Source organism: Athene noctua, chromosome 11 (genome assembly GCF_965140245.1).
Source record: "Athene noctua chromosome 11, bAthNoc1.hap1.1, whole genome shotgun sequence".
Lineage (NCBI taxonomy): Eukaryota > Metazoa > Chordata > Aves > Strigiformes > Strigidae > Athene > Athene noctua.
Genome location: NC_134047.1, coordinates 16,936,794 through 16,949,499, shown reverse-complemented (window position 1 = coordinate 16,949,499; position 12,706 = coordinate 16,936,794). Strand labels below are relative to the sequence as shown.

The 12,706-nt window shown below is 47.4% G+C and overlaps 1 protein-coding gene across 1 annotated transcript in view; it reads right to left on the bottom strand.

Moving 5' to 3' along the window:
- Positions 1-12,262, bottom strand: part of FHL1 (four and a half LIM domains 1) — a 33,470-nt gene extending 21,208 nt beyond the window's left edge. Inside the window, exon 1 of the mRNA XM_074914974.1 lies at positions 12,164-12,262. The gene's annotated coding sequence lies outside the window, so the exon portion shown is untranslated. The remainder of the gene's footprint in view (positions 1-12,163) is intronic.
- Positions 12,263-12,706: the final 444 nt, after the last annotated feature.

Sequence of the window (12,706 nt, the reverse complement as noted above, 5' to 3'; positions counted from 1 at the left end):
AACCTTTGCCAGACTAGGACACCACTCACTGATCCTACTGAACTTGCCTTGGCTGCTCTTTTCCCAAACTGACCTCCAAGAGATTAAGGACTCAGGCAAAACCAGAGAAGTCAGCGCAACTACCAGAAGAGCCTGAAGCCCTAATAAAGGGGTATTTTGCCAACTGTGTCCCTCTTCCACTATGCTTAGAAGCAAGGGACTCCCAGCTCAGCAACTCCAGAGCCTCAACGCACTGCAGCCAAACATGAAGTCCTCCTCAGATGCCAGCTACCCCAAGAGGAACAGAGATCAGCTGGTTCAAGTTCATTTACCATGAAAAAAAAAAATATAGCTATAAAAGGAACCTGATTTGTTGGGGGGTTTTTTGTTGCAGTTCCTTGCTGCTTCTCCTCCCAAGGGCATCTTTCACCAGTCTGAGCACCTCAACAGCACTACACTCATATGCCAGTTTAAGCCAGCACTCATACAGCTTAATTTCTCTATGCTTATCAAGACAGCAGATAAAGCACCTATGTGCAACATCTCCACAACATCCTGGGACACATGAGTCCAGAGCAGCCCATATTTCCTCAGCACTGTGCAAGGCCTGGAAGTGCTCTGCCTTTCAGTCCAGAAGATATTTTGATGCTTGGAGCTCCACTGCTGTCTCACCCTGTGCCACTGGCCCACTTGTGCTTTCCCCTTTCTCTGGTGTGTATCAAACCCTGCTCTTTTCATTTGGCAGAAACACCGCACCAAAAGCACACACATCTCAGGGTGACAAGAGCTTTTTGAAGTCTCCACCAGTGCTTTCTGCATATTTTTCCCCCCAAGCTGCAAAGCAATTTCCACTGAGGGTAAGTGTTGTCAATTCAATTTCTAATAACGGCATTAAAATGTATGAGCCATTTCTCTGGAGTCAGGGATAATATTTTCAAAGTGCCTGTGTGATACAGGAATGTAAATCTGATTTTTCATAAAGTGATAAGGAACCCAGGTCTCCCTGGAAATCATGTCAGATCAGAGCTAGGCAAGGTCTACACTAAAAAGCATTCTCCATGGGATCAGTTCGAAAGCATTGATTCTCATTTTATTAAAACAAAAAAAAACCAAACCACAAACATCTTTAAATCTTTCATCAGAGTTAAGATTTAATTTCAGCCCAAACCAGAGAGACCCAGCCCAGAATAGCTCTCAGCCCATGGACAGGAGCCCAGCCATGGTTCGCAGCATCCCTGCTGAATGTCCTCATCTGCAGGATGAAGGCTCTTTCAGAGGTGGGGGGCAGGGGAATTCTCCTCACCAAAACATCCTCCCACTCTAGTTTTTTGAGTAACTGAGCAAAATTTCAGTTGCTTTTGTGTCTTTGGAAATATTAAGATTAGTAGACTAGTACTTGGCAAGAGACAGTTCAGCCCAAAGCCATATGGAGAGGCAAGGTTATTTAAGCTGCTAAATTGAATTTGCCTCCCATTTGCTGAACCAGCAAATACCTTCATCTTCCACCTCCATAGGGACAGGCCAGCGAGCTTGGAGGCAAGAGAAGGTCCTCTCTCATCTCATTCTCCCACTGAGGGTCTCCTCAGCAGCACTGCACATTACACCATTTCTATCAGTGCTCACTCCTGGAACAATGGGCAAAGTCTGTGGGCTGTTACATTTATTAAACACAAAGCTTGGAATAAGAAAAATAAGATACTTAGAAGAGTGACTGATTTTAAACACAGAAATAAACCAAGTGGAGTTGGTACAACCACTTATGTGTTTGATTAAGCCATCCTCTGCTCTGTGGCTGGATCCAGGCCCCAAAAAATTATTTTGTTTTCTTTTTCAAGTAGCAGTGAGACAATAAATTCAGGAACAACGAGTAACAGAGTCTGCAAAGAGAAACAGGCCTTGATACAACTGCTGCTAGCTGTCAAACTACTGACCAAATCACACTGTTAGAGGATCGGCTCCATGTGACAAAAAAGCAGAGCTAATTGCACACAAGTGCCAGGGAAAACTGTCAAAAAGCTAAAGCAGATGTGAAACAGTGGTTTGCTTTCTTTTAAAACCAGCTTGTGCAGCTGCATTCCATGGGAGCCCATGAGCATCCATGTCCCGCTGGGAATGCTGCAGGACCATGGGAAAAGGGTGAGGCTTCCAAACCATCGAGGACTTTTCCTGCAATAGCAAGGACTCTATTGTTCTACTGATAAAGTTACACCTCTTGAGCCAAATTGTCTTCTCAGCTGTGCTAGAGCAAGCCCAGTAGCAAGCTTTGCCTGCTTTATGCCAATGTTGAGCAAGATTACACTCGGTCCTGGCCAAGTCCAGGATCTGCAAAGTACAGCAGTGTTTTAGTTGCCCAGAGACAGCCAAAAAGCAAACATGCCTTGATACCAAGTAGGTGAAACACTGGGGTGGGGACACGGGGAAGAGAGACAGTGCAGGTCTGCAGGGATGCCTGTCCCACTGCCAAACACTAAACACCCACTGCTCAGCCCCATAATAAAGAGGGGATATAAAGGAATAGAAAACACCACATGAAAACAATTCATGCACACGTTAGGCGTGCTGTGCCTCATCTCCAAAGAGCTGCTGAAAGCAAACGATAAAATGCCATGGAGCAGTTTGTTAGCTGCCTGCCAACTCCTTTATGGGCAATATGGGGGACACAGTGGAAGGAGCTGCACTACACAGCAGAGTCATGTGGACTCAAAGCAACCGCTGAGATGGCCCAGGCACACCACTGAGACCACCACTGACTCTCTGCCAGCCTATAAAAGGCAGATGCATGCGGGTGAATTCATGCCTCTCTCACCCAAATCTCAGTTATAACTCCTCACATTAAAAACACCTTCTTTCAAACCCCAGCCTGTCCTGAATATTAGAATTTCATGAAGTCCTTCCCTAGAGCCAGTGGCTGAATGCACTGGTGGCTGCCACAGAGCTGCCCATGATGCTGAGGGACCTGGTCATGTCACCAAAGCATTTCCCACATGGCTCCAGAACAGAGCTGGAAGAAATCCACCCACAGGCCTGGAAAGGACTTGTAAGAACAGAGACAGATCACTCCATGCTTGTAAATTTATACTAAAATATTTCCAAAATACAAAAAACACCCCTGCTGAAACCAACGCCCTTTCTACAGATGCAACCTTCAACCCTTGCTCCAGAAAGCCATGAGGTTAATCCAAAAAAAGATTGTGGTATTGAACCATGTGAGTAGGTTCATCACTGTGCCTCTGGTAAGTGGCTTATGCATTGCTTCATCAAGACAACTGCCAGACAATACACTGATGTACTTCTACATTATTTCATGCATTTGATAACTCAGAAATGGGGAGCAAAAACCAAGAAGAGGGAGCAGCAGAGACCACTGCCACACCTTTGTCAGCATCTCCCCTGCAGCGTTCAGAGGGACAGACAGTACTTCTTCCTACAGACAGACTTCTTTAGTTAAAAATTGCATTCCTTCAGAAAATACAATTCATTGAATGGGAGTACATGGAAACGCCTCTGCCTTAGCAGAGAAAGGTGCAGGTTGCTACCAGAGCCCTGCCTGGACCCTTTCTAGCTGGGCTGTCAGAGACCAAGTGCAGCAGAGCCTCCTTGTCCTGCCTTTCTGTCTGGCACCTGCAGCCCTGCGAGAGCCCCCTCCAACCCCAGCCTCCATCACCCAGGTCTCAGCTCTGCAGCAGAACGCAAGAAAGCCATCTCTGCTTGCAGCAGCTGCTCCCAGACACTGCGGTGCCCTGGCAGAGCTGACCCCAGTGACTGCCCAAGCTCAGGTCCTCCTGACACCTAGTGTCACTGGTAGGCTTATTCCTGGGAGAAACTGCATGGACAGGCAGACACAGAAAGCTGCCAAACCCTGACACTAGCATCATCCCTTCAAAAGTCAAGTCCTGATCTACTTAAACTGGGGACACTTCAGGGTGAAATAATGGCAGAGCCCACATTTTCAAGCTCCTGCCCCAGGTATGTTGCAGAAGAGGGTGAGGTTTTCCCAAGTCCTTGCTCCAGCCCCTGGAACAGAGGCAGGGGAGAGGCTCTACCCATCAGATACTATCTAACTAGCTGTTTACAACTAGCCCTTATCAACAAGTCAAGTATCTCAGTTGTTCCCACAATCCTTGCACGGGGAGAGGTTTCCAAGACAGGGGAGATGTCAAAGGAGGCCAGCACCTTATCCTGCCCCCAGGGCTCTCCAGCCCATGGTCCCACCAGGAATGTCACCGCCACACTTCCAGGAATTGTAAAAGCCCAGGCTCAGCAAACAGCCTCATGCACCATCCCCTGCCTGATCTCGTTTACAAGGCAAAAGCTCTCTGGCAAAACAGCTCACACAGGATCCAAATGTCAGTGGAGCAGACAGCGTTACTGGCTCTGGCTCCCTTTCCATCCGGCTGCTCCAGCTCAGGCAGCGACGATGCTCAGAGGATGAGCTCATCACTATTTCAGGTTGAATTTGCACTTGGCAATCTCCCTGGTAACCAAAACAAATTACTCATTGGTTTGTAACAGATTTATTGGTTGTTTGTTTCAGTGTCTAGTGAAGTATACAGAGAGCTTCACCACATTATAGCACCAACACAGCCTGGGGTACAAAAGCAGGGAGAACAGCCATTGCTATGGAGGTGGGCTGTGTTAGCACTGGAGGTCAGAGGGAAAGCTGACTTTGGGCCTGACCCCAGCGACACGGAACTGAGAAAAGGTGTGAGGCATGGCCTTTATTCACACAAACCGCAGGTGACCCTGCATGGCAGTCCCCAGCCATCCCAGACACCAGGCAGGTGTTACAGGCTCCTCCAGCACATCAGAGTAACCAGAGAGCTGTCGTGTGCAATCCTCTCCAGCCAAAAATCCAAAAACCTTTCCTCAAAACAGGTATCAGGAGGGTCTGACACTAGCATATTCACTAAGACCAGCCATCACCAGCTTCATTTCACATGTCAGGACTATGAGGACACAGGACAGTTATAGGACTTGATGCCTGTTTATGCTCTTGGGCAGGAATTTCCTCCCATTCATCACCACCTGCATCAGCACAAAGGGCACTGAGAAGCCAGGGAAACAGGACTAACCCCAGGGTATTTACCTGCTCTTATCTGCAACTATAGAGCACTTGAAAAAGATCAGCAGTGTCCATTTTTCTGTCACACCTAAACCTGACCCAAAATACAGAAGTTGTCCAAATCACCTCTTACATTTAACAAAGGGTACATGTTTTTACAAGAAAGAAAAACTCTACCCTGACAAGCTCAATCCAGCAAAATGAAATGTTGGTCAAGATACATCATTTGGGGCTAAGCCCCCTGTCCAGCCTTCTAAAATGAAAGCAGGTGGGTTGTATCCCCTGCCCACTGCAGGAAACCCATCCCATCACATAGTCAAAGTTTCCATGTTCAGCTAAAAATCATTACAGTGATAGGGGGTACAAGAGATAAAGGAAGATTATGGCAAGAGGCGGATGACACGCTCATGCATCCAACAAAGCAAATTTGGACAGAACTAAAGAGATTTGCATCCCCGCTGAGTGCCTTTGTGCTGCCGCGGGGTGAATGTGGGCTGATCTCCCATCCTGCTCCGATGCTGCCACTGAGGCCATTTCCAGAGGCAGCACCGAAATACGTTATACATCAAGTGGCATTTACCTTGCAGGCTGTCCCAGAGGGGCTTTCAACGGGCAGAGCAAGGGTAGACAGAGGAAACAGTGTTTGCATGTGTTGACTGAAATATATAGCTCTGTGCATTTTTAAAGTGAGATATGACCAGAGAGAGATTCTTGCACCCTGGACTACTCATTGCTGCCTCTCCTACGGTACTGTCAGAAGCAAGACAACTTAGAGACCATCAGGGAATTTTTAAGTGGAAGCAAATCAGTAGGAATTACTCAAATCTCTAAACAAGGACCACACTCCCCTGTGCTTCTGGAGGTGCTGTCTGTGTTTGCATCCCCTCGAAGCACCGATGGCCCTGCAGTTAATGCTGTACTAACGAGCAGGACACAGTGCCAGGCCCCCAGGATGCTTTCAGGATCCTAACCTGCCTCCATGGGCTGTCTGTCTGAACAGATGTCAGCCAGAACAACTCATCCAGCCTGTCCACTGGATTAGGTAAATCATGCTAGAAAAATCTCTGTAGTACCCAGCAGCAGCACGAGTACGCACAGCTATCCCAGGGCCACGTGTCTTCTGGGATGAGGCAGTCCTGGGGATGACACACCTATGGGATATTTTAGAGAGTTCTTTGCTGTGTTGGATCAATGAGAAGAGGGGCAAACCAAGTGGCACAGGACAAAGTGGAAAAGGCTTGAGAGTCCAAAAATGAGATGATAAAGACAGGAGCTGGAAAGGCAGGCAGGCAGCGCCTCAGAAGCGACTAATTCCAAACCTTTGCTCTAATGTTTATTATAGAAAAGAGCAGATAAGAAAGGCGGGTGATGGTAACTGCCAGGGGCAGCCAGTCCCAAGTTAAACAAATAGCAAATGCCTTGCAAGTAGCCTGCCAAGTCAGAATGGTTCCCACAACTTGGGGCATTTCTTCAACAGAAAGTACATTATTTTCTCCCACCCCAGCATCCTATCAGGAGTGGGGGAAGCTATATTTAGGGTGGTTTCATAGTTACTCTTAAGGGGATCTTTGGTCAGAGACCACTGGAAGCACATGAAGAATGAATATTCCCAAATGAAGGCACTGGGGAAGAGCTAGGAGCCAATTCTCTGCAGGAAAGCCAAACTAGCAACCACTGTGGGCTGGACCAGCCATGGGTCTAGTGTGATGAACCACTTCTGTTTTTCTTAGCAAAGGAAGAAAGGCTCATCCAGCACACTGGTTCATAAGACAGTTTTGGAGGATTGAGTGGATTTTTCACTGTTTCTGGCCAAGCAAAACAGTGGAGAGCAATTCTTGCTCTGCCAGAACCTTTAAGTCCTCTGCTGCTTAGACACTGGTGTAACACAAGAATCCTCACATACTGGGGCAGCTGCTTCAGCATTAAAGCTAGCTTGAAGAAAAATAGGTGGATTATAGATCTCTGTACCAACTGTGCCTTCCAACAGGAGTCCCTCAGCATATCTAGCACATGCAATTGCTTGTTAACGGGGGTCTCAAAACCATCATTTCAGTAGACAGACACCACTGGAGACAGCCATCATTTGATTTGAAGCTCCCCCTATCTCAAAGCATCATAAAGCATGAAGGTCTCTGATGTCTGGAAGACAAGCGGGAGGATTTTCCAGGAGGGAAAGATTTTCTATTTTTTTTAGTTATTTCTCCTGTTCTTCCTCCCCATCTACTTCACAGAAGAGACATCAGAACAGACTCATTTCACTGTAGCTCTGCAGTTAAACAAGTAAACCGACTCTGAACCCTTTTGGTCCAAGCTATACCTGTCAGGTTGCCTCCTGTGAGGTAGATTTTAGTCTCCTCTTTCCCACTCTCCTCTGATTTACCCTTCCCAGGGGCTTAAGCCAAAAAGCCACCCTGCAGTGCTTTCTCCCAGCAGGAATAGTTTTCTCCTGTTCTTCGTTAGAGGTCTGGGTGACAACTGGTACTCTGTATTTGATCCCAACAGATCACAAATGCAGCCGTATCCAAGCACTTTTAATCCATCACCGTTAACGGCTGTTGACTGCCTACTCACGTGCCAAACAGCTGGCTCTGCCAAGCAGGATGGAAAAGAAGGATGCATCCCAAGCTACATCAATCCCTAGGGTCACCTCAAGCCACAAAAAAAGATCAGGCACACCTATGGAATGAGTAGGTCTTCCAAAACCCCCAATCTGAAGTCAAGAGGTTTTGAATTTCCTATTTACAAAAATAATGCAATTCTGTAACAGCATCCAAACCAAAATTGTAACTCTGCCTTAAAGTTTCCAGTCAGGCGCACAGCAAAATACCAGCCCTTCCACTCTGGGTTGCAGCTCCATCGCTGTCGGGAACCCTGTCCTCTACAGCCTTTTACAGGGCACTCTTTAATTTGGCCTTTTTGAAAAAGTACTTCCTCAGAACCTTGCCTATCCCATTCCAGCATGGCTATAAGGCAGTCCTTGTCCTGATTTTTAACAGCCCTAAACGTCATTTTAGTCCTGTCTTGCCATGGGCCACAAACCCTATTTGCCATCTCTGAAGAGGGAGATAAAAAAGTTGGGAGAAGCACAAGGGCATCCGTCCGTTCCCCCAGACAACACCGTGCTCTCTTGCTCTAACAGCGGGAATTTGCTCTGGCAGCATTCTTGGCACCACGCACGCCCAAGTCACTCAGAGTATCAAGGGCCAAATCCTGCTTCAGTACGTGCAGCAAGGACGCACAGGGAGGGTGAACGCTGCCCCGCCAAGAAGGCTTTTTTGTGGCTTTCCACATACCATCTTGGAGCAGAGCAAAGCCTTTGCGGGAAAAACTTGGAGCAGCACAATGAGTCATTCTCTGGTAGGAGATTTTTGGCCACGGGCCTGGGGAGGGTGAGCATGTGGTAGCACAGCACCTGCATCCCCCGGGACTGCGGGTAAGAAGCTGGAACAGGGCTCTGTTTTCCTGCCACCCTTCCCCTCACTGCACCCTGCTTGCTTTGCGGGGCTCCCTCCCAGCATGTAGACCTCAACTTAGCCCAAATTTGTGACTGCCTCTAGACACCACAGGACTGTTTCTCTGCACCATGCACCTCATAATCCTTCTTTAAGGGACTTTATTCCACCAATTTACACGTTTCAGAGCCCAAGTTTCCACAGTATTTTTGCTGAGTCTGCAGGCTCCCTTTGGACACAGGTGGGAGGTCAGCAGGGTGAAACACTCATCACAGACCAGCCGTGGCCTCTCAGCTCTGATTCATTCCCACAGAAGCCAGCTGAAGTGACATCCCTAGAGCCGGCTGTGGGCTGCCCATCTACAAAAAGCTCCAGTCAAAGCACATCAGGGAGTCGAAACGCACTAGGCCATATCCCATTTCTGAACGCCAGGGAAGCCTCAGTGCCTTTGCTCCTAAAAGTCGCTGCAAATAGGGTTTTTACTGGACCCAAGGATGAAAAAAATAGAGCCAAAATGTATGGCACAGTCCTTATAAAACCATGCTGCAGAAGTGGAAGCATGCGTTTATCTAAAGAGCATTTAATCCTTTGGAGTCCTTGTGTCTCAAGTGCCATCTGCTTAAAACTCCTCTCCAAATCAGGGTATCTAAATGAAACATGAGGTCTCTTTCTTCCTCCTACACTCCCTCTGCCAAAAATCAGACATGAAATGACTGATCTCAGACGTTTCTGCTTTGTTAATCTCCCTGTCTGCATCTTCTGTAATAGAGACAAAAAAAAAGAGATCCCAATGAATCACAAAGAAGTATTTTGACTTACAACACATTTTTTATTATTAAAATTACAGGTCAGGTACGGGAAGATTTATTGTGAAGATGTTATTTCCACTACCTTTTCAAGCAAAAGTGATTCCACATATCTGAAGTTACAGAATCGCATCTGAAATCTCAGCTTTGCTACCTTCGCCCTCCTACACGCAGAGCGCAAGGTGACGATGGCTGGGGACCCCGAGAGGGGGTGAGGCAGGCACTGCCTGCATGGCTCAGCCCTCCACACACCCTCTGATGACACCTGCACCTCGGTGTGACCCCAGACGAAGCCTGGCACTAGCCAGCCAGAACTTACTCACTGCTCTGCAGGAAGCTGCTCTGGTTTAGGAGCACACCCAAAGCCTGAGCAAACTTTGCACATTGCTGGTAGCAAGGCTTTCCGTGCTGCATCCAATGCACTGGGACTTTGGGTCTAAGCAGCACTACAAAAAGGGGAAGTGCTAAACATATGCTGGACTGGATCACCTCATCAGCAAAGATGAGAGGAATTTTCCAAGGTTATTTAAGGAATTGACACCTAAATCCCCCTAGTGCATCCCCTGGAGAGGGAATAAACCTAAAAGGACATCATTCACACAGGCTAGTGGTGAGAGGATAGTAATATTCCTGGCTCACATAATTAGTTTTCTCCATTGAGGCACTGGAAGTTTTAGCCATGCCCCCGCTCCCACCCAGTATGTATTTCCAAGACAGAAGGTGATGACAGCTGTGGTACCCAAACCACAGCAAAGGAGCACAAGCTTCCATCAGCATGCACTAAGCACAGAAAGCACCATGGTATATCTAACACAGAACTGCCTTCTTTTCACATAGGTATTACACAAAAGGAAATAAATTTCTTCTTGGGGGCAAGGAAGGCAGTTACTTAAAGCTTTTGTTATATTCTAGTGCAAAGGGTGTAAACTGTAAGTCATATTCATGAGATATTGGCTTAGATCAGAGACAAAGCACATCCTACAGCATTGCTCCCCTATTCATGGATGTGAACAGGGACCTGACAGGGCTTCCACCAGCTGCTTCATACCATATGTGGATTTTCCATTCATGGTACATTTCGATGGAAAGGCTGCTTCCGAAATAAAGGCCAGCCAAGATAGGCTGCAGAGTGTTTATTTACAAGTGTTTGAGAACCCTAAATGTCTCCTTTTGAACAGCTGCCATTATTTACATCCAGGCAAAGAATTATACCAACATACATGCAGGCAAGCCATCATTCACGGCAAGGAATAACTTCTGTTAGAAACACGTCAAGAGCCCAGTCCTACAGACCTCCTCCCTTTAAAACTCCCCAAGAGAAGGGCAAGTTAGAAACCAGCTGTAAAACCCCAGCCCTGAACTGGTTCCTCTGAGCTGCAGTCCAAAATCTGAGCAATTAACTTTGCATTGAGCTCTTGGGGTGGGGCGGGGGTCGCACTTGTGATGTTAGTTCCAACACACCTAATCCACATTTTTCTAGCAGGTATTAGTCAAGAATGAATTTTTATATACGGTGCTCTTTAAGGAGAAATTAAGAACTCAAGAATGCTGGGGGGGGCGGCAGCACGGGGAGGAGGAAGAGGAGGATGTTGTCACTGAAGTGAGTGCTTTTATCATTAAAAAAGAAAGTTTAAAATTTAAAGCCATATTTGGTTGCTTGCTCAGCTATTTGCTTTCTATATCATGGCTTAAGAATTTAATCAGTTTCCTTGCGGAAGTTTTGTTTTTAAAAAAACACTCTTCCTCTCGAAACAAGGTAAAAGACTAATTGGTAGGTGTACTGTTTCAATTTTTATTCATTTTTCCCCTCCCTTTCATGTGCTAGAGTTCAGTGATTTAAAAAGAAGCCACATCCATTTCTAAACCACAGACTAGCTTCTGCTTACACAATACAAACTGGACCAGAGTCACACATTAACTTATCTTTTGCCTGGTCGCTAAAGAAAAGATTAATGACTGAAACACCCATCTTGCAAGCACATGAGCAAATAGCTTCGCTCAGGCAAATGATTCCACAAATCTAGATAGATACAGGGGTGCAGTATTTGTATAAAGATAAAGGTGTTTGCTTTCACACGGGGACAGCTGCAAGTGCGGCTCATCAGAAACGCTGCCTCATACTCCGTAATACAGAAAGAAAGGGGAAGATGTGATAATTATTAGGTAAAAGCTTGCATTTCCATATGCCTCCATTCTATTACTGCCAGCCTGCTCCCACAATCCAGAGGGTATTAGCTCTCACTTTGAGAGCACCGTATCACCTGAGAGCCCATGAAACAGCCACCGCTTTAGCTATTTCCTCCCCAGCTGTCATTAAACACTTCAAACGGGCACATCTGATCACCTGCCGAGGAAAACACACAGCTGACAGCTCTTACACGGCTCCGTACCACTGCAAACACTCCCTAAACACCCACTCAGCTGGGAAGCAAAGAAAAAAAGCTATATTTATACTCTAGTGCCTGCCTGTACTGTCAAAGCCACCACCTTCCAGGAGGGAATACGTGTATCAAAAAAAAAAAAAAAAAGAGGATGCAAGACAAATGAGAAGCAAGAATTTAGATAAATTCCACCCCCAAAACACCCTGTAAGACATAGGCAGTTTCTAAGGCTCAGTGATCCATGAAGAAACTGTTTGCTAGAAAGAGTGTTTCAAGAAGTACATCACACCCCCACAGACTTCCCGTTTCCCCCATCCCTGCTCTCACAAACCCTTCCCCAGCAGAGCAGTCACAAGGCAGAGAAAAGACCCAGCACAAGCCCTGAAATCCAAACATCTGCGAAGCATGGGATGCTGAGACGCTTCCCTGCCCTGCTCAGGGAGATGATGCTCGAGAGGGAGAGAGGCAGGGGCATGTGCTTACTGGCTGCCGGAGAGCCTGGGAGCTGCTGCGAGGCGGCTGCTGCCTGGAGGAGGGATGGATGGGCTGGGATGGACTCGGCGTGCTGCTGGGCACAGAGCCTGGGCAGCGCTTCGGTCCAGGGCTGCGCCTCCAGCCTCGCCCAGGCAGCGCTGGGCTGGGGTGTCCAGCTGGCGGGACAGCGGCTGCTTTGCCACTTATAGCAGGGAGGTGCGTTGCAAAAAAAAAAAAAAAAAAAAAAAAAAAAATTAGTCCAGCCAATAGCACCGTTCCTGCCTAGGGAGCAGCTGAGGGGGGGGGGGGGGGGAACAGTCTGCTCCTCCCAGGGCCTCTGCGTGGTCCATGGGGGGAAAACCCAACCAGTGATGGCCAGTTGCCAGCATAGCCGTTCCCCTGCCTCCCCACAACAGCAAAGCACTGTTACTGGGAGCCAGAGGACTCACCAGGATGAGTAAAGCCCTGCTACCCCCAGAGTGCTAGGAGCTGCACTCCCAGACTCTTTCACACAAGGAAAATGCAGCACAAAAACTTTGTTTGTGAGCGGAT